General features: G+C 44.3%; 1 protein-coding gene across 8 annotated transcripts in view; it reads right to left on the bottom strand.

Moving 5' to 3' along the window:
- Nucleotides 1-17,792, bottom strand: part of CHL1 (cell adhesion molecule L1 like) — a 177,899-nt gene extending 160,107 nt beyond the window's left edge. For 6 of the 8 annotated variants that reach the window (XM_068154379.1, XM_068154385.1, XM_068154381.1 and 3 more), the window contains exon 1: nucleotides 17,339-17,425. The gene's annotated coding sequence lies outside the window, so the exon portion shown is untranslated. Of the gene's footprint in view, nucleotides 1-17,338; nucleotides 17,426-17,530; nucleotides 17,542-17,711 lie in introns of those variants that run through there. The other 2 variants (XM_068154383.1, XM_068154388.1) reach the window with 2 other exon arrangements.
- Nucleotides 17,793-17,995: the final 203 nt, after the last annotated feature.

The raw sequence follows: 17,995 nt of genomic DNA, 5'->3' as shown, positions 1-17,995 counted from the left end.
CAAGAAACAGAAGGTTTCTCTTTGCTTTGTTTGAATAGAGAGGAAAAAGATCTTCTCTTAAACTCAAGATAAACTTGTAAAAAGCTAGAGATCCAGTGTATTAAGGTCTTTTACTTCAAAAGACACACAGGTCACAGACAACTCCACCTCATGGGATGGTATTCAGAGCTAGAGATGCTGAATTACATTCATTTTCCTGAAACAAGCTAAAACCCCTAAATAACAAAAACCAACAACAAAAAGCCACCATAAAACAAAGAAAAACCCACACCAGGAACAGATTGCTCCATCCCCAAAAACATTCCAGGTCAGGTTGGACAGGGCTCTGAGTAACCTGTCCAGTTGTAGATGTTCAGGGGGATTGGGCTAGATGATCTTTAAGGTTCCCTTTCAATCCAAACCTTCCTATTTTCCTATGATTATAGAGGAATTTCTCTTCTCAATCAATGCACCTCTCCCAATTCAGAGGGGAAAACCAATCATCTTGGTAGAGACAAAAAGCAGTCTTGGGCAGGAAGGATCCTCTAGGTTGTCTGCTTTCAGATCAAATTCTTTGTCCTCTTAAAAACAGCCTCTGCTCACTGATGCTAGAGTTTCACCTGACCATTTAAAACAAGCAGAGGAACATGAGATTTTAAGCCCCCAGTTACCATCACACCCCACATGAAGGTAGCAGGGAAAACAAACAGCTCTACTCAGTCAGCCTTTATGAGGTTTAAAGAGGAAAACGGTTATTAAAGGAACAAAGACAAAGCAGCACACTCATGGACACTGCCTCTTGTGCCCCGGTCTGTAACAGGGCAACAGACTATGAATTTCAGTAGCAGAGCTACACCACAGCAGCATCCTTCCACCACAGCAGCATCCTTCCACCACAGCAAGTGAGCAGCATGCACACCACTTTTTCATCCTTTGAGTCACACTGAGAAATCTCTGCAATTTGTTGCTTTGGAAAGCCTCCACACTCACATTTAATTTGAAATGATATCCTCCCTGTCAAAACATGCCTGGGAGCAAGTCATTTATGGGTGGGGGAAAAAAAAGGGGGATGGGGGGGGGGGGGGGGGGGGAATGGAAAAGAAAGAAAAAATAAAATCTGAAATCATCTTGTCTGCTCCGACTCATAACATCTGCCACAATGGCTGGCTGCAGCCAAATACAGACAGATATTCTTCAGTGAGGAGCACACAAATGAAAACAACGCTCCAAAATAGAATCACAGAATCACAAAAACACAGAATGGTTTGAGTTGGAAGGGACCTCCAAAGGTCATCCAGTCCAACCCCTGCACAGTCAGCAGAGGCATCCTCCACCAGATCAGGTTGCTCAGAGCCTTGTGGAGCCTGACCTTGAATATCTCCAGGGGTGGAGCCTCAATTACCTCCCAGGGCAACCTGTTCCAGGGTTCCACCACCTTCATAATAAAGGACATGTTCCTAACAACCAATCTAAACCTACTCTTCCCTCATTTCAAACCACTGCCCCTCATCCTACCACTGCAGGCCTTTGGAAAATGTCCCTTTGCAGCTTTTTTGTAGGACCCTTTCAGGTACTGGAGGGCTGCTACTAGGTCTCCCCAGAGCCTTCTCTTCTCCATAGCTGTGGCAACTGCTAAATATTAGGAATCAATAAAAATTAGTATCTTTCCAGCTCTTCTCACGTGCCTGCACCAGACAAAGATCTGAATGACATATATATTTGTAAAGAGAAGGTATATGTGCACTTGGACATGTATGACCATCCAAACACACATTAGAGGTGGAGCATTTCAGGTTGCAAAAATTCATGTCTCCAGAATAAAACTCTTGTATGCTCCACACTGAGCTGCTTCACTGAGGTTTGCTTTCCTTTCAGTCACATCAGATATGCCTGGTACTGTGATTATTTGCAGGGAAGATAAAGTAATATCAGATTTAAAAGCCCAAGGCAAAAGCTAATGCACTTGCACAAAATGGTTTAGAGAAAGACTAAAATATGTATTTTATACCTTTATATCTCCAAGTGATCTTTCTTTTTTTTTTTTTCATATACTGCCATGATGGTTAACCAATTCTATGCAACAATATACACATAGTGTAAGACATTTAACTCTGTGTGTGTGTATATATATAATCTACTGTGATCTCTATTTATGTATAGAATCATAGAATTGCTAGGGTTGGAAGGGATGTCAAGGATCATCTAGTTCCAACCCCCCTGCCACAGGCAGGGACCCCTCACACTAGATCAGGTTGCTCAGAGCCACATCCAGCCTGGCCTTAAAAACCTCCAGGGATGGGGCTTCTACCACCGCCCTGGGCAACCTGTTCCAGTGTCTATAGATAGATATCTTACAGTGTACCACCTTAACACTTTATCCACTCAAGCCACTATCTCCTAAAATAATGGCCAGGACACACAGCTCAACAGAAAGTCTGAAAAGCCTTGCAGGAGGCAGTTACACAACCATCTATCCAGGGAGACATTCATTTCCCTTCCCTATATTTAGAACCAGCCTATGAGCTAAAGCATGAGACTTTCTCAGAGGGTCATAATAGATTTGTTTCATTTTATTTAAGTGAAGTTAAATTCCCCAAATAGCCCCTGGCCTTCGGAAGGCTGAAAGAGAAGAAGTGTTTCTATTGGATTGTTTCTACCAAAGGGGGAAAAAAAATTAAAAAGAAAAATCACTTCAATAGGAAGCATCTGCTCAGCAGGGCAAGGTGGTCAAGATGGAACTGAGATGGGAGGTTAAGACAGAATGCAGCAGGAAGGGCTAAAAATAAGTGTGGTGCAAGATTAGCAATTTAGATGTGTTGCTAATATCTTCTTACCTGTGACTGCAAGTATGACTGCTTATAAAAGGGCAGCCAGAAAGTATAGAAAGGACTAAAGGAAAAAAATAAAAGGAAAATATTTGAAGGTCCTTTTAAGAAAGGAATGAAAAGCATTCTTAGTATTTCATGTACAGATGAAGCGTTTCAAGGAATGAACATGACAGGCAGAAGTATTAATGAAAACAGGTGAACCAAGGTCAAACAGTCACTGCAATGACCATATTGAAACTAAGAGACAGCACAGGTAAAATGGGAAGGAAAATCACAATAATTAACTTTGTGAACACTCTGACATTAAGATGTTGTCCCTGGAGGTGTTCAAGAGGGGATTGGATGTGGCACTTGGTGCCATGGTCTAGTCATGAGGTCTGTGGTGACAGGTTGGACTCGATGATCTTTGAGGTCTCTTCCAACCTTGGTGATACTGTGATGTTATCAATACAAAGGTCATAATGATTCAGAGAAAGATTAGATGTTTAAAGTGCTAATAACACTGCCCCAAGTCTGGATGAGAATTTATAAGGGCTATTGATCTCATCTTTCAGGATGGAAGCCAAGAAGTAACTGCTTGGTAAGATGGAAGAAAGTAGATGGAAAGATGGAAAAAAGAAAAAAACCAAGAAGAATCTTTCAGGGACACTGTGTTCCTCAATTGTGATAATGAGAGTTCAAAGGAGGGAAAAGAGAGGTTTGGGATTGGATTTTTGATGGTTTGGATTGCTTTTTTTTTCCAGGGTGTTGAGTCATCTCATATTGGTTATTAAGAGAGATAGGATTCCAAGTTAATTGGATCTTTAATCGGATTGAGTAGGGTAATTCCTACCTCTCTGCCTGCCTAATGGATGTCACAATGTCACAAGTTAAATGCTGAAGTGCTGCTCTGATTTGAGAACAGCTTCTAGGGAATCCTTAGGCAAAGACAATTAGAGGGATGTCCACTGAGAAAGAAAACAATCACCAAGGTCAATGCACTTCCCACAGTATTTTGGGATAATTACTGTCCAGTTAGTCAATTATTGCAGGTAGAGCAGATATTCTTGCATGTTTGTTGGCTTTTTTTCTCCCTCTCAAATAAACAGTTTACTACAATTTATCAGTTTTATTAGTTCCAAGGAGAAAATGACCATAACAAGGCCTAACACAGTCCTCAAAAATATCTCCACTCTGGCTCAGAAGTCAGAAAATTGCTCCTTGGTGTTGCTGGCAAAGTAAAATGTTTATGGCCGTACAAGGCAGAAATACTTGACCCATGCAGGGCTGCAGGTAATTGGGTGCTCTAACTGCTCACAGAGAGTTTATGTTTCTGTTAAATAGTCCAAAGGAAACATGTTGCCAATTGTTGCATTGAAAAGATCCTGAAATAACGACCCTCTTCACGTCCAAAAACAATGGAGGAAATGTTGCTAAACAAAGGTAAGAGCCTTGTGATGAGGGTGGAGAAAATAACCACATGTGAGTGGTTTCTCTCCTCATAACAATTACAGTGATGTTCTCTACCATGGAGATAAGACAGAGCTCCTGAAATTGTTCTGCAAAAGTGGTTTTCAGTCCTAGCTAAAGAGCTCCCAGCATAGCAAAGTGACTTCCAGACACTGAGGCTGACAGAGCGCTGGAACAGGCTCCCACAGGGGCTGTGGAGTCGTCTTCTCTGGAGAGATTCCAAACCCGCTGCAATCCTGGGCAATGCCTCATGAAAGCCCCATCTGGATACTGCATCCAGTTCTGGGGGACCCAACAGAAGGACATGAAACTGTTGGAGGAGGCCACAAAGATGATCAGAGGGCTGCAGCACCTCCCCAGTGGGGACAGGCTGAGAGTTGGGGCTATTCAGCCCGGAGAAGGCTCCACAGATAGATTAGAGCAGCCTTCCAGTACCTAAAGGAGGCCGCAGGAGAACTGGAGAGGGACTTTTTACAAGGGCTTGTAATGACAGAACAAGGGGCAATGGCTTTCAGTTGGAAGAGGGGAGATTTAGAATGGATATTAAGAAATTATTTGCATTGAGGGTGGCGAGACATTGGAACAGATTGCCCAAGAAGGCTGTGGATGCCCCTTCCTGGAGGTGTTAAAGGCCAGGTTGGATGAAGCCTTTAGCAGCCTGGGCTAGTAGAAGGTGTCCCTGCCCACTGCAGGGAGATTTGAACCAGTTAATCTCTAAGGTTTGGAACTAGATGATCTTTAACATCCTTTCCAACCACCACCATGCTGTGATTCTGTCTTTAAGGCTGTTTCATTTCCATTATAACTGGAGAGCCACAAAGAAAAAAAACCAACAAACCCAAACCAGCAGCAGCTTCACCTGGACCACAATCTGGACTGAACCACCATACTTCCCCACAGAAGAAATACAATATTACATTTAAATTACTGACTATGTGATAATTAGGTCCTGTGAGCACTTGAAATAAAGATTTTTTTTTCTTCTTTTTAAAAAAACATGAAGAAGACGTAGTAATTGATGTGGTGAAACCATTTCAAAACAACAAAGACACACAGAACTCATCAAAACCAGCCACAACCACATGAGTTTCCCTGCTGGATTTCCCCCAGAATTGATTTAAATGGCATTAATAAAGGGTTCATGATTTCTTCTGTGACTTGTGTACATGACACAGATGTCAATAAAGTGAAGGGCACACAAGGGACTGCAGCAGCAGCTCGCTGCTGAAGAGGTAAATCGTGCCATAGCCCAGCCAACATACAACGTGCCCTTCACTTCTGGGGATCCTGGCATGGCTCTCATGGTAGGATATATCCCTTGGCTCCATCACATCTAAGCAGAGTTGATTGCACTTTCTTGCCTTGCAACAGCAGAACAGGGAGCCAACGGTGCCAAAAGCACAGCCACAAATAAGAGGATTCTTCATCATCATTAACAAAGCACAGAATCCAAAATTGCTGTTTTGACTACGAGACAGATGACTCCAGCCCTGCCAACACTCAAGGTGTTTCCAATGCCAAAACTCACTTTGCTGAGGCATATGCTCCCATATTTAGAAACATAAGCTCCTTCTCTGGATGAAATTTCTTTCTTTGCCCTTTTGGTGCTTCTATTTCTCCTCTTTGTGCTTCCCTTTACCTCCTTTTTCTTAGCTTCTTTCTCTGGTTGCCCTTCCAACACTCACAGATTTTAAAACCTTTGCACCCTTCTGTACATCGCTGACTGCTGTGCATTTCTCTGCCACCTACAAATCGCATCTAGTACCTTGTGTTTGATTGTATCACACAAGCTACCCAGTCTCAATTTGAACAGACCAGAGTTCATCCCAGGGGTTAATCACAGATGAAAAAAAATGTGGTTAATGTCTAATTTTAAATTGTCTGGCTCAAGCTTCCAGCTATTGGATCCTATTTTTCTTTTCTCATCTTGATTAAAAAGCTGGATCTGCTTTCCCCATGAAAATACTTCTGCCTGTAATCAAGTCCCCTCCTCAATCCTCTTTTTGATGAGCTAAGCAGATTGAGCACTAAATCTCTCACTGCGGGGAATTTTCTCCACTCTTCAAATCAATATTGTGGTTGTTTTCTTGACTCTTCAGTTTTGTAAACTCTTTTTATCAGCAATTGACACCCAGACTGGCCAGAGCTTTCCAGTATTCCCATGTACTTCAATAAAAACCTTTCCTAAAGGATCCCACGAGTCCTTCAGCCGTGCCATCCTATGGGAAGTCATCTTCTTTTCTTTGTTCGTTGTGACCCCTCCATACCCTTCCACAGTAACTAGGTATAAGGAAGAATTATTTTATTCTGAGGATGGTAAAACACTGGCCCAGGTTGCCCAGAGAGGTGGTAGATGCCTCATCTCTGGAAATATCATGTTGGATGGGGCTCTGAGCAGTCTGCTCTAGTTGCAGATATCCCTGCTCACTGCAGGGTTTGGACTAAATTACCTGTAAAGGTCACTTTCAACCCAAACTATTCCATGATTCTATGAACTCTGCTCAAGGACATTCTCTTGCAATGCACTGCTTAAGGCACAGGCTGTTAGGAGGACATGAGAAGAGGCAACATCTTGACACTTGGCTAGATGCTCCCCATAACTTATTATTTCCACACTATGGATATTGCCTCATCCCCAGCTTTGGCAGAAGTCACTCATGTGTTCGGATCATTGCCAGAGATGTTAAACCGCTTCAGGACTAGCCCTCATTCCTGTGAGATGGTGCTAACCCCACACATCTTTCAGCAAATAACCCTCTCAGGCAAATACCTTTTCAGCTCTATAAAATAAATCTTAATCCATTAAATAAGACTGCAATAAATTCTACATACCATGGGTTGGCTGATTTGTTTTTAACTGAGATTTGATGAGACACCAAATTAACACCTAGAACACTTGGCTGCAAAGCTGTTATATCTATCAAACCTGTAACCCCATCAGGAATGGGCTCCCTTTTTAGAAAGCCATAGTGACCAGCCTTAATTATCTCTCTATTCTTTAACTCTATACTAATTCAGTCCTCTATCCATTTACCCATTATTTTTCTGGGATTGGTGCCAAGCACTCCAACCAATCATCCCCTACCTCCTTCTGCTTTCCCTCTTTGTACATGGGCTCCTGTGGTATTCCCACAGAACACTGACACGTAGGAAAAGGAAGCCAGAAGTGCTTTGTCATCCCTGGACGATGGATGATGACCCTGTCTTTTCCAAAAACACTAACCAAGACTTTTCCCAACAAACATTTTATCCCTTTAATCAGTCCCCATCTCCCTCCTTACTACCACTTCTGTCCACCCATCACAGTTTATCTGAGGTCTGAGGTGACGGGTTGGACTTGATGATCTTTGACCAACCTTGGTGATTCTGTGATTCTGTCTCAGTAGTGCAGTGATGCCAAATTCAGCTGGAAAAAACAGACCACTGAGACAATCACCACAGTCTGCTGGTAAAGCAATTTCAGAGACTTCAGTGTTACATTTCAGCTGTAAAATTTGATTTGCAGGGGAATTCCACCCTGACCTATCTATATGATATTGACTCGGTGAGAAGCAGTTTTTACAGTGGTGCCCGTTTCATCCCCCCTCACGGCGAACTTTCAAGTCCCTGTTTGAGAAGGACATTTAGCACCAGATATTAATGGAACTTTCAAGTGTCAACACGGTGCTGAGTGATCCTAAGTGGACTGGACACCACCTCCTTTCAGAGGTGTGCCACAAATTGCCAGATTAGCACTGCACAGCCCTAATGCGGTCGAGCATTTGGTATATAAGCTGTCTCACATTATTTACCTGTAGAGCAGAAACAGTTCAATTACTGAAGTAATATCTCATTCAGGCAGAACAAAGAAGGGGGGAAAAATAGAGTATGCAAATGAGGGAATTGAAATTCATTTAATTTAAAGGGCTAAAAAATTTTGAGGGCAGATTGGCTCTCTGTAGATCTTTGGGGATTACAAAATACATCAAGCTATAAATGGTTAAATGGGATTGGGGCTGTCTGAGCCTCAAAAGTTTGCATATTGGTATTCTGTTCAGAGAGGGCTTTATGTAATTAACACTGCAAAGCTACAGTGCTCCTGCCTATATCCTACCCTATAGAAGGATAAAAGGTTTGGTCTGCCCTCCACCCATTACAAGGTGCTTTATGTGCAGGCAAGCTTAGCATATATTTGGGAGGCTGACAGTGGAAGAGGTTTCTGGAAGAGGTTTGCATGGAGAATGCTGCTTATCTGCTGAATACAAAGATGATTCCATTCTTTTTCTTGTGATACACATGATAAGGTTTGTGTGCAGCCCTTGATGTTTGTTGCTTGTTAGGTTTGGGGTGGGGTTTTTTGGTGCTTTGTTTTGTCTTTTCTTAAATAAACACTGAGATGTATTTCTTATGCAGCAAAGATGAAATTTTCCTCTTGCTAGGCAGCTGAAATTATGTGAGGTTTCACTGCACAGTGATGTCTGACAGGGGGAATGGCTGACAGTGAAAATTTGCTGCACAGGCAAGATGATTAGGTACAACACTCCAAAAGGCAGGAAATAAATGGGGGGAAACTTCCTTTTCTTTAGGGGCTGCAAAACCAGACCTGCTGTGTGACTTTCTGATGCCACCATGCTTACTGCACTTTACCTTTAATAAAGCTTTGCACTATAATACATCTCAAACAGCTCTCAATTTTCAGCAGTTCTCTGGGTTGCAACATGGAGCTGAAAAGGAGAGTTTGAATGTCACCCAGCAGGAAGGCATCTTCTGGGCAGGTATTAGCAAAAAAAAAAAAAAAGCCCAGGGCAGGCAAAAAAAAAATCACTGGTTGAAAGCTGCAGAGCCAGAGAGAGCAGGGATGCTGCAATTCAACACAATAATCAGAGATAATAAAAGTCCCAGATTCAGGTGAAAGCCTAAGTCAAGCCTTGTACAGTCAGTAATAGAAAGGTGCATTTGACGTGCAGGTAGCAAACCCTGAGCAATTACTGGGGATTTCAGTGGTAACCCTGTAATTTAATGAAGTAGAGATGTTTTATCTTTGGACAGCTGGGACAGTCCTTTAATCACTGTTATTCTATAGCTTGCAGTATGACGCTGGCAATGTGTATGACTCAGGGAGCAGGAATATTTACTGCTGTTTCCTGCTTATTTGTTTCCAGTCAAAATATGAGGCAAGAGTGCTCCACCTGATAGAAGACACCATGAGAAAGCTCTTCACACGCCTGTTTGCAGCAAGCCCAGGCATGCAGCCTGTTACAGCTTGCTGCTGGGCACAGCCAGCTTGTATGGATGTTGGACACCACTCTCCAAAAGCCCAGATGGCACAAGTCAGTGTAACTCAATCATCCTCAGCTCCACCGCAGTAATTTGTTTCAGTCAAGGACCTGAGCCATTATGCCTACTTCTCAAACTGGTTAGGTTGTAAATTAGATTTTCATCACTCCTGGGACAAAAACCTGACTCTGCTGAGGTCACTGGGAGTTTGACCATCTATTTCCCTGGCGCCATGACTTCACCAGTGGTTTTTGCGTGCAGTGTTAATCCTGAGAGTCACCACAGTGTAGGGGGTTTGTAATTGTCCTAAAAATATGTTGCATAAAAATCTTCCATTACTACTTGCAGATACTAGCAGATCAGTTCTGTGTTATGTTGGTTTTTTTCCTGCTCAGTTGTAACAGGAGGAACATTTCTCTCAAAGGATTTTGGATTTTAACCACCCAAACATCCACAGTTTTCATCAATGCGTCAGAAGAACTCATACAAAAGTGAGCACTGAATGCAGTTTATTCAGCTGTAGAACTGTTTTATGTCCAAGAAGATCAGATGGGACCTTCTCTGACTCACATCAGGTCAGAACAGAAATCCTTCAAAAGCCTATTCCCTACAAAAATTTTTTTGCTAGAACAAAGTCATTGGTGAAGTACACGACAGAATAACCTGAGAAAAATAAAAGCACAGGGCCATCACCCAGTATAATATCTGAGCAGTAGCCCCAGTTTTAGTTAATAAGTTAGTGAAACCAGGAAACATATTGTAGCTTGGAGTAGTTTGCCTCTGAAGAAGTAAACCCAACAGAATTAGGCACGCAGGCATGGATGGGTGCAAGCATGCAGACGGACTTGTGTTAACCAGCACAAACCGACTCAGTACGAGAGAGGGAAGGATTTTAGTGATGTGGCAGACAGACCACACTAAGCTATGAGATCATTCTTGGGGAAAAAAAAGAGAAAAAAAAAGGGGAAAAAAGGGGAAAAAAAAAAAAGAAGAAGAAAAAGTAGGTTCTTCAAAACCTACAGACAACCTTTTTATTATTAACAATTCCCTGATTACAGTATACTAGGGAAAAAAACAACAGCAAAGTATTCTGTGAGTATGTCTGCAAGAAATCCATTGAGTTAATCACTCCTGTTAGCTTGAAAGCACTGTTGTTGTATTTTCTAACTGAAAAACAAATCTTCCTGGGAATGATTATTTTATTTCTCCTATGAGCAGAGCAATCTCTCATCAAGACTAATTTCATTTCCAGCACTGGGGATGCAGCAACAGCAGCAAGCATTTTTTTACTGAAACACTGTTCCAGGTTTCCATCAGGTTTAACACCGTGACACACACACACACAAAACACAACTGAAGGATGCATTTTTCCAACACACTTTAAAGCTGTGGGAATACAGCCCCTTCAAGGCAGTCCTCACTTCCTTTCAAGTGCCATACAAGCACAGCAGGCAGCATTCAAAGCCACCTCTTCTGTGTCAGCCAGCAGGAAAGGCTGACAGGGAATTGCTTGTGTCACACTCGAAAAGTCACCAAAGGAGACACAGACTGAAAGGTGGATGGGCTTGATTCTGCAGTGCATGTTTTTTCCCCTCCTCCTCTTAGGCGATACTGCCTAAGCAATTAACTTCAGGCCGGGAGACTGTCCTGAATGGTGACTGCCAAACTTTCAAAGTCATCTCTAGGGTCTCCCAAAATATGAAGACACTTGAAATGAGATTTAGAAGCACTAAAGTCACCTGACTAAGCTATATTGAAAGGTAGGAGGACTCTGGCTCACTGAATAATTGCCAATGCTTCTTTGCAACTGGGGTCCTGCTCTTTGACTATTTGGCTCCTTCACAGTTAAACTTTCTGTTCACGAGGGGATTGAGACTTCCCAGGATCCTTTCACATGGGTTCATCCCACCTTTAAAGTTACAGCTCTGTCCACCTCTAAAAATAAAGACCAGCAGCCACAAGCACCTGTGAATGCACAACTCGTGCTGCCTTCCAAACTCCAGTGAGGACAAGGAGGAGGAAGAGGTGGCAACAAGTGCCAAGTGAGAGCAGCACTGATGAGGTCCAGCTGAAGATGAAGAGCATTCACAGAGCTATGCAGAGGCCACTGCTGCAGTCACTGGGACAGCCCAGGGGGAAAACAAAGTCCGTGGTGGGTACACAAGGTTCAGCTTTCCCCACCTCCTTGATGGCAAACACGTGGAGGATGAAACAAGGACACTACAAGAAGCTGCGTTTGTGCCACAGCACAAGTGGCTGTTTGGAGGTAACCTGCCTGGAGCTCGGCATGGGGCTGTCCCCGAGGCAGCTCAGCCTGGCTGACAGACTGACTATTAGAGCCAGACCAGGAACCATCTGTTAAAAATATCCTCAAAAGCTGTGCTCGGACAGAAACCATCCTGCCCAGGCTCGACCATTGGCTCCTTCTCCCCCAGCTGCTCAGGCTTTTATCCAGACATCTCTATTTCTTCCGTGTGAGAGAATAGGAGCCAAGATGAGGATGAATCCAAACAGGCTCATCCCTGTCCTCATCTTTTTCCACTTGACTCTCCTTAACCAGAGTCCTATCCCATTCACACCTCTAATTTAATTCTATCTTGTTGCTGACTCAGCAAAAGAAGGAAAACTCCTGGGGAAAAAAATGCCAAGAAATTGGCAATTTTCTTGATAAATAGAGGAAAGAGAGGGCTAGTGAGGGTCAAAAGAAATTATGAAGACTTAAAAGCTGTAATGAAGAAAGCAACATAAATCTTGCCCTCCTTCCATGGAACAGGATCTGCCTCTGGAGGTCACACTCAAAACAATGAACATTAGTTCCCCTGTAACAATAAACACTAATTTCAATGACAAACTGGCTTCCATCTGCTTTTTTTTTTCCTCTTGGAGTTTTATACATTCAGGTGTAATGAAGGAAGAAGGAAACATCTGCTAGGGAATGCTGCAGCCTCAGAAAATATCACAAAATCCATCACAGCTCCACACCTTGAGTTTCATACTGGATATGCCAACAGAAACTCAAGACACCAAATATTACCATGTAACTTCATCTGTTTGATGTCGGTGTATTCTATACCTAATGCAGAGGCAATCACTGCAACAACAAGCACTCATCAGCATTTGAGTATGCAAATGCACCTACAGAAATTAATATATAAAGCAGAGATAAAGAGAGTAGCTGCAAAAAACCCCACAACCCTCAACAAAACAGCCTTGAATTTGGGGGCTTGACTTTATAGCATCGAAAGAACAGGGGGGTAAAAAAGCAACGCGCATAGCCCACGGTGAATTCTAACAAGCTCATGTGTACCTAAATCCTTACTAAAGTCCAGAAAGGTAAAAGTGCACAGATTCTAAGCTATAATAATCTTAGCCCAGGAATACTGACAATGAGTGGAGAATTGGTTCACTGTGGTCCAAACAGGACATTGGCTCATATGGGAACTGCTACAACATCCCCTTCCATTCCAACGTGCCAGTAAATCATGCAATACCCAAGCTACTTTATCTTAAAAGAGGAGAAATATGTGGGTTCCTTCTTCTCACCAAGAGGGAGGAAGAACTCTTACAAAACACCAGCTAAGTAAAATAAATGCCATGGCAGCCTGCAGCTCCCTTAGCCCTAAAATGCTTTTTCTTAGTTACAATTTTAGAAGGGAAAGGATATGTCTATATTAGTAGCTTAAAAGGACACAGATAAGTGGAGCAAAACGGTGCTGGGAACCTCATATCCACCCACACACATTGCAAAGCCTTCCCTTCAGCTCTAGGCAGGAGGCCATGGATGAAAAGCCCATCAGCTGCTGAAGAGCACAAAGTCAACTCCTGAAACAGATATTCTGGCTTAGGTTCATCCAGAATCAATCCAGTTTGTGCTGTCTCCATGTGACACAAGCCAAAGCACAGGGAGTGGGTTCACTGTAAGCCCCCCCCCCCCCCCCCTTCTGTGGTGCACTGAAGAACTAAATGCCAGCATACATGGACCTAAAGGTAACAACAAAAAGTTCATTGGCATAAAAATCTAATTCAGCAGGTATGAACTAAGGTATGAACCTTAGTTAGAGGAACTTTAGTGAGAGCCAATATCAGTACTTTGGGTATATAAAACCATGACAACAATTATTTTCCTTCTGTTCTTTGAGTACTAAACCTGTTATTTCCTTATACAAAATAGATCCATTAAGAAACCAGCATCTTCTGTGAGGACCACCATGCAGAGATCTTGAGGCATATGAGCTACAGGATGGGCCAGACTGCTCCCACACAATTCAGACATGAACAAACCACCTGTTCCATGTTGCACTTCATTTATGTATAATATGATCAGAGAATCATATTGATTGGAAAAGCCCTCTAAATCATAGAGTCCAAACATTCTCTAACTCTGCCAAGTCCGGTGCCAAACCATGTCCCTCAGCACCACATCTCTGCATCTTTTAAACCCCTCTAGGGATAGGGATTCAGCCACCTCCCTGTGGAGTCTGCCTGAGAGCCCTTTCAATGAAGAAATTGCTTCTAATATTCCACCTAAGCCTCCCCTGGTACAACTTGAGGCCATTTCCACATACAGTGGAGTGTGGGGTAAGGCCACAAGACCATTGAGGATCTCATATCCTGAGAGACCGTGAAGTGAAATGTTCAAAAAGCATTTGGGAGATGATTGTCTTTGTTAAGACTTGTCCCACTGATGGGTTTGGGACAGGAGTCTAACAGAGAAAGGACAATTAAAACTTGTTCCAAAACACTGAGCACATCACCACTAGAGTATGGTTTACAAGATTTCTGCTCTTGTTTTCATACCCCTGCTGCTCCCTAGACTCTGTACAGAGGCATTGATTTTAATTGTACATCATGGAAGGTTGTTTATGAGGTAGGCTTTGTGCTAGCAAAAAAAATACAATCATTAACAAAACAGAATTTCTACTTTACTGGACAAATATACCAAAAGAAATTGTGGCATCTTAGAGGGTTGCTAAGCAACCAAGAGCTCCAGTGTCACTTGTTTGTGATCAATTCAAGTCATTCATCAGGCTCTGAAGCACCAGCTCAGGAATTCCAACAAATCTGTGCCTTGGGAAAGCCACGGGGACTTCCTGCCACACAATAACACTTTCTTCCCTTCAAGATAAACTTTGTAGATGTTCTTTTGATCTGTGTGATATGTTAATTGATTATCCTTAATAGGAAAAGCTATAATTAACTAACTACACCATTGTAAATGTATGGAAGATAAACTGATCTAATTAGTAGTGTTTAAAGTAGTCCCTGTCCTCTCCCACCGGGGAAAGGAGCTGCTCCCTCCTTGTCATGGAAATAACTGTCCACCATATCATATTGTGGGATGCACAGCTACCTTTGTTTTCCTCTTCCCTTCCAAGCCTAACTGATAAATCATGTTGCTGTTGGCAAACAAGATGGCTACAATCCAAGGCACTTGATGTACATATATAGGTTGTGAATAATGTAATCTTTCCATTCAGTGAAGGCTTATCTGCTTTCTGGTTGTCTTGGAATAAAGAAGTGGCTGGTTATATTTTCATTCATTAAGTTTAATTGCTGAAATAACATACACACACACAACATCCATAAGAATTACATTGACTCACACTGAGAGTTAAGTGTAATCAAAGTCTGTATCGCTGAAGTACAGTCTCTTTATTTCAGCCTCATATTCAGAACTCATTTCATTCCTCTTCTGATTAAAAACAAAAAAGGAATTAAAAAAAAAAAAAAATCAACAATAAATTGCAAGCATTTAGAGACCAAAGTGGTTCCAAAGCTGTGTTGTGCATGGCTGCTCTTCTACAACTCCTGCCTTGCTGATAGGGTTGGGTTTTTCCGCTAAAAATATGTAAAACTTTCAAATATGTTGCGCAATACTCTTGAAGAAACTCCATTGCCCCCCTGCAAGCCTGGCATCTGATCCTTTGCATCTTATTTAACATAGCATAGCTTGGTCTTGTAGTGCTGTAAGCCAGACTCTGCTGGCAGCAGATGCTCAGCCTGAGTAAGGACCACAGAAAGCAGCTAAGAAGGATCTTCAACTTTTTGGTGTCCCACTGGGAAGGGTGTGGTTTAGTATTTGTGAAAGGCAAAGGAAATTCACTACTTCTAAGCAACAGAATAATATCTTCAGTGTTTCTACCAAGAGAATGGAGACTCCATTTTTGCAGGGTCACACAGAAAACATGAGGGTACAAATTATTCCTGAGGAGATTCCAATTGTACTCCAGAAGAAGATTTTTCACCACGAGAACAGTTAAAGATTGGCATCACCTTCCAAGGGGAGCAGAGGATTCCCCTGCATTGCACAGTTTTAAGACTCAGACTGACAGGGTGATGAGCCAGCTCAGTTCACCGAGATATCACCTAGGAAGGTTGGACCAGGTGATCCTTGGGATCCCTTCCAACTGGCATTCTGTGATTCTGTGTTAACACAGCAGTAGTGATGCACTCTAATACCTCACATCAATAAAAGCCAAGAGAGGATCGTGGGAAGTGAAAGGCAAAGGACCATGTACACAGCTCCAATCAACATTGCATGCACACTCACAAAGGGACAAAAGTCACATATTCGCTTTGAGGTGCACACCTAAAACTAAGCTCATATTTATTTTTTACTGCTCACAGAATTGTACTGGGGAGAGCTACACAACACCTATTTAACTCAGTCACATCAAAGGAATCCTTGACAATCACAGTAAAATACCACCTGTCATGCCTCTGGTGAAATTCTCCTAGACATCTTTCAAGCAACAGTACTGCTAGGCAGCGCTGAGAGTGAGCTAACTTGCTTTCTATCTGCTGAGTTAGAGCTGAATACTTCCATGTCACCCAGCACATCATAACTTTGCTTTCTTTTCTACCAAAAACCCCCAACAAAAACACAAATGCACAAAGTACCATAGTCATCGAAGTGACAGATGAAAAGTCTGTTTGCATTTGCTGTCTGTGACTATTAGAAAGCAGAACCTCCTTCCATTACGAATCCTACAACTGGCTGAGACCACTGATGCTCTGACAGTGCCACACAAATTGGTAATATACAGCACATGCCACCGAGGCTTAAAGATTCTTAGAGCTCCCCTGGAGTGAAGCACCACCACATCACTTTCCCACACCCCCCAAATCTGAGGATATTTTAATCTCATTAGGTATTGCAAGGTAAATAAATATAAAATACTCTCCAAAATCATTCAGCACGAAAGAAGGAACAAGTGTTCACCCACATCATTCAGGCTTGCAAACTTGAACCCACCTAAACCAATATGACACTGAGCTCTCCATCCCCCAGTCAAGCCCATTGCGGCCGTGCTTTTCCCTCCTTGGACCCCCCTGCACCCAGCTGCTCCCACCTTCTACCCTCTCCCCACCTCCACGGGGCTCCGCAGCGATCCGCACCCTCCCGCAAACTTTCCCCGGACCCACTCCCCAACACGGGGCAACCCCAGCAGCGCCGAGGGCTGACCGGATCGACCGGCAACGGGGAGGCGGCAGCGCGGACCTGCTCCCCGGCCACCCCAGGGCTCCTCCCGGCACTGAGCCACGAGCTGCGCGCCCCCGCTCGCCCCTTCCCGAGGCTGAGCCCCGTTCCATTTCCTCGTTACTGAGCCCCTGCACTTGCGGTGCGGTGCAGGGACAGGGGAAAAGAGGTGAAAATAATAATAATTCAAGAGGGTTTTGGTAGCAAGACAAGAGAGAGCGGAGTGCTGGCCAGAGCAGCCCCACGGCTGGGCACCCGGGGTCCCAGCGCCCTGCACCCCCTGGCAGCCTCGAATAGCGACCCGGACCGGCGCTGCCCGCCCTGCTCAGCGGCCCCCCGGTGTTACCTTGTGCAAAGCCGGTGGCGAGGAGGCGGCCGGACCTGCGGGTCGCGGCAGCAGCGTCTCCGCAGCCCCGTCCCGGCTCTGCGAATTAATCGCTCCACCCCCAGAAGGGAAAGGAAGGGAAAGAAGAAAAAAAAAAAAGGCGCGGGGGGAACCACTCAACCCAACCACCCCAAACCCAGCCCCGCTACACACCCACGAGAAGGAAGAGGGGTCCCTCCGTGACTGGCATCGCTATCTCCTCCGGCGGAGCTTGCAGGGAGCCATGGCAACGAGCCCCCGCACCTCCCCAAACCGCTGCCCGCCTCCCCCGGGGGGCCGAGACACCCCCAGCCCAGCCTCTGCCCCCGGCCCGGTCCCGCTCGGCAGCTCCCACCTGCCCGATGCGACGCTCCCTCAGCGAGAGCCGGCAGCCAGCGGCACCTCCGCTCCGCCGCGTTCCTCCGAGCGGCACCTGGAGAGGGAGCGGAGGGAGCGAGGGAAGGGAAGAGCGCGAAGGAGGGAGCGGGGGAGGAGAGCCCCGGCCCGGCCCGCCCCGCCCGCACTTCCCCTTCGCGTCTCTCGCTTGGGGGGAACACTCCACCGCTTCCCGCACAGTAGCGGGAGCGACGCCGGGTACGGCAGGTGCGGGACAGAGGCGAGGTACGGTGAGCTTCCAGG

The sequence above is a fragment of the Melanerpes formicivorus genome, unplaced genomic scaffold (assembly GCF_026170545.1).
Source record: "Melanerpes formicivorus ecotype bairdi unplaced genomic scaffold, bMelFor1.0.p_v2 SCAF_28, whole genome shotgun sequence".
NCBI classification, from domain to species: Eukaryota; Metazoa; Chordata; class Aves; order Piciformes; family Picidae; genus Melanerpes; species Melanerpes formicivorus.
The sequence above is the reverse complement of the archived record's forward strand: the minus strand, read 5'-3'. Positions and strand labels throughout refer to the sequence as shown.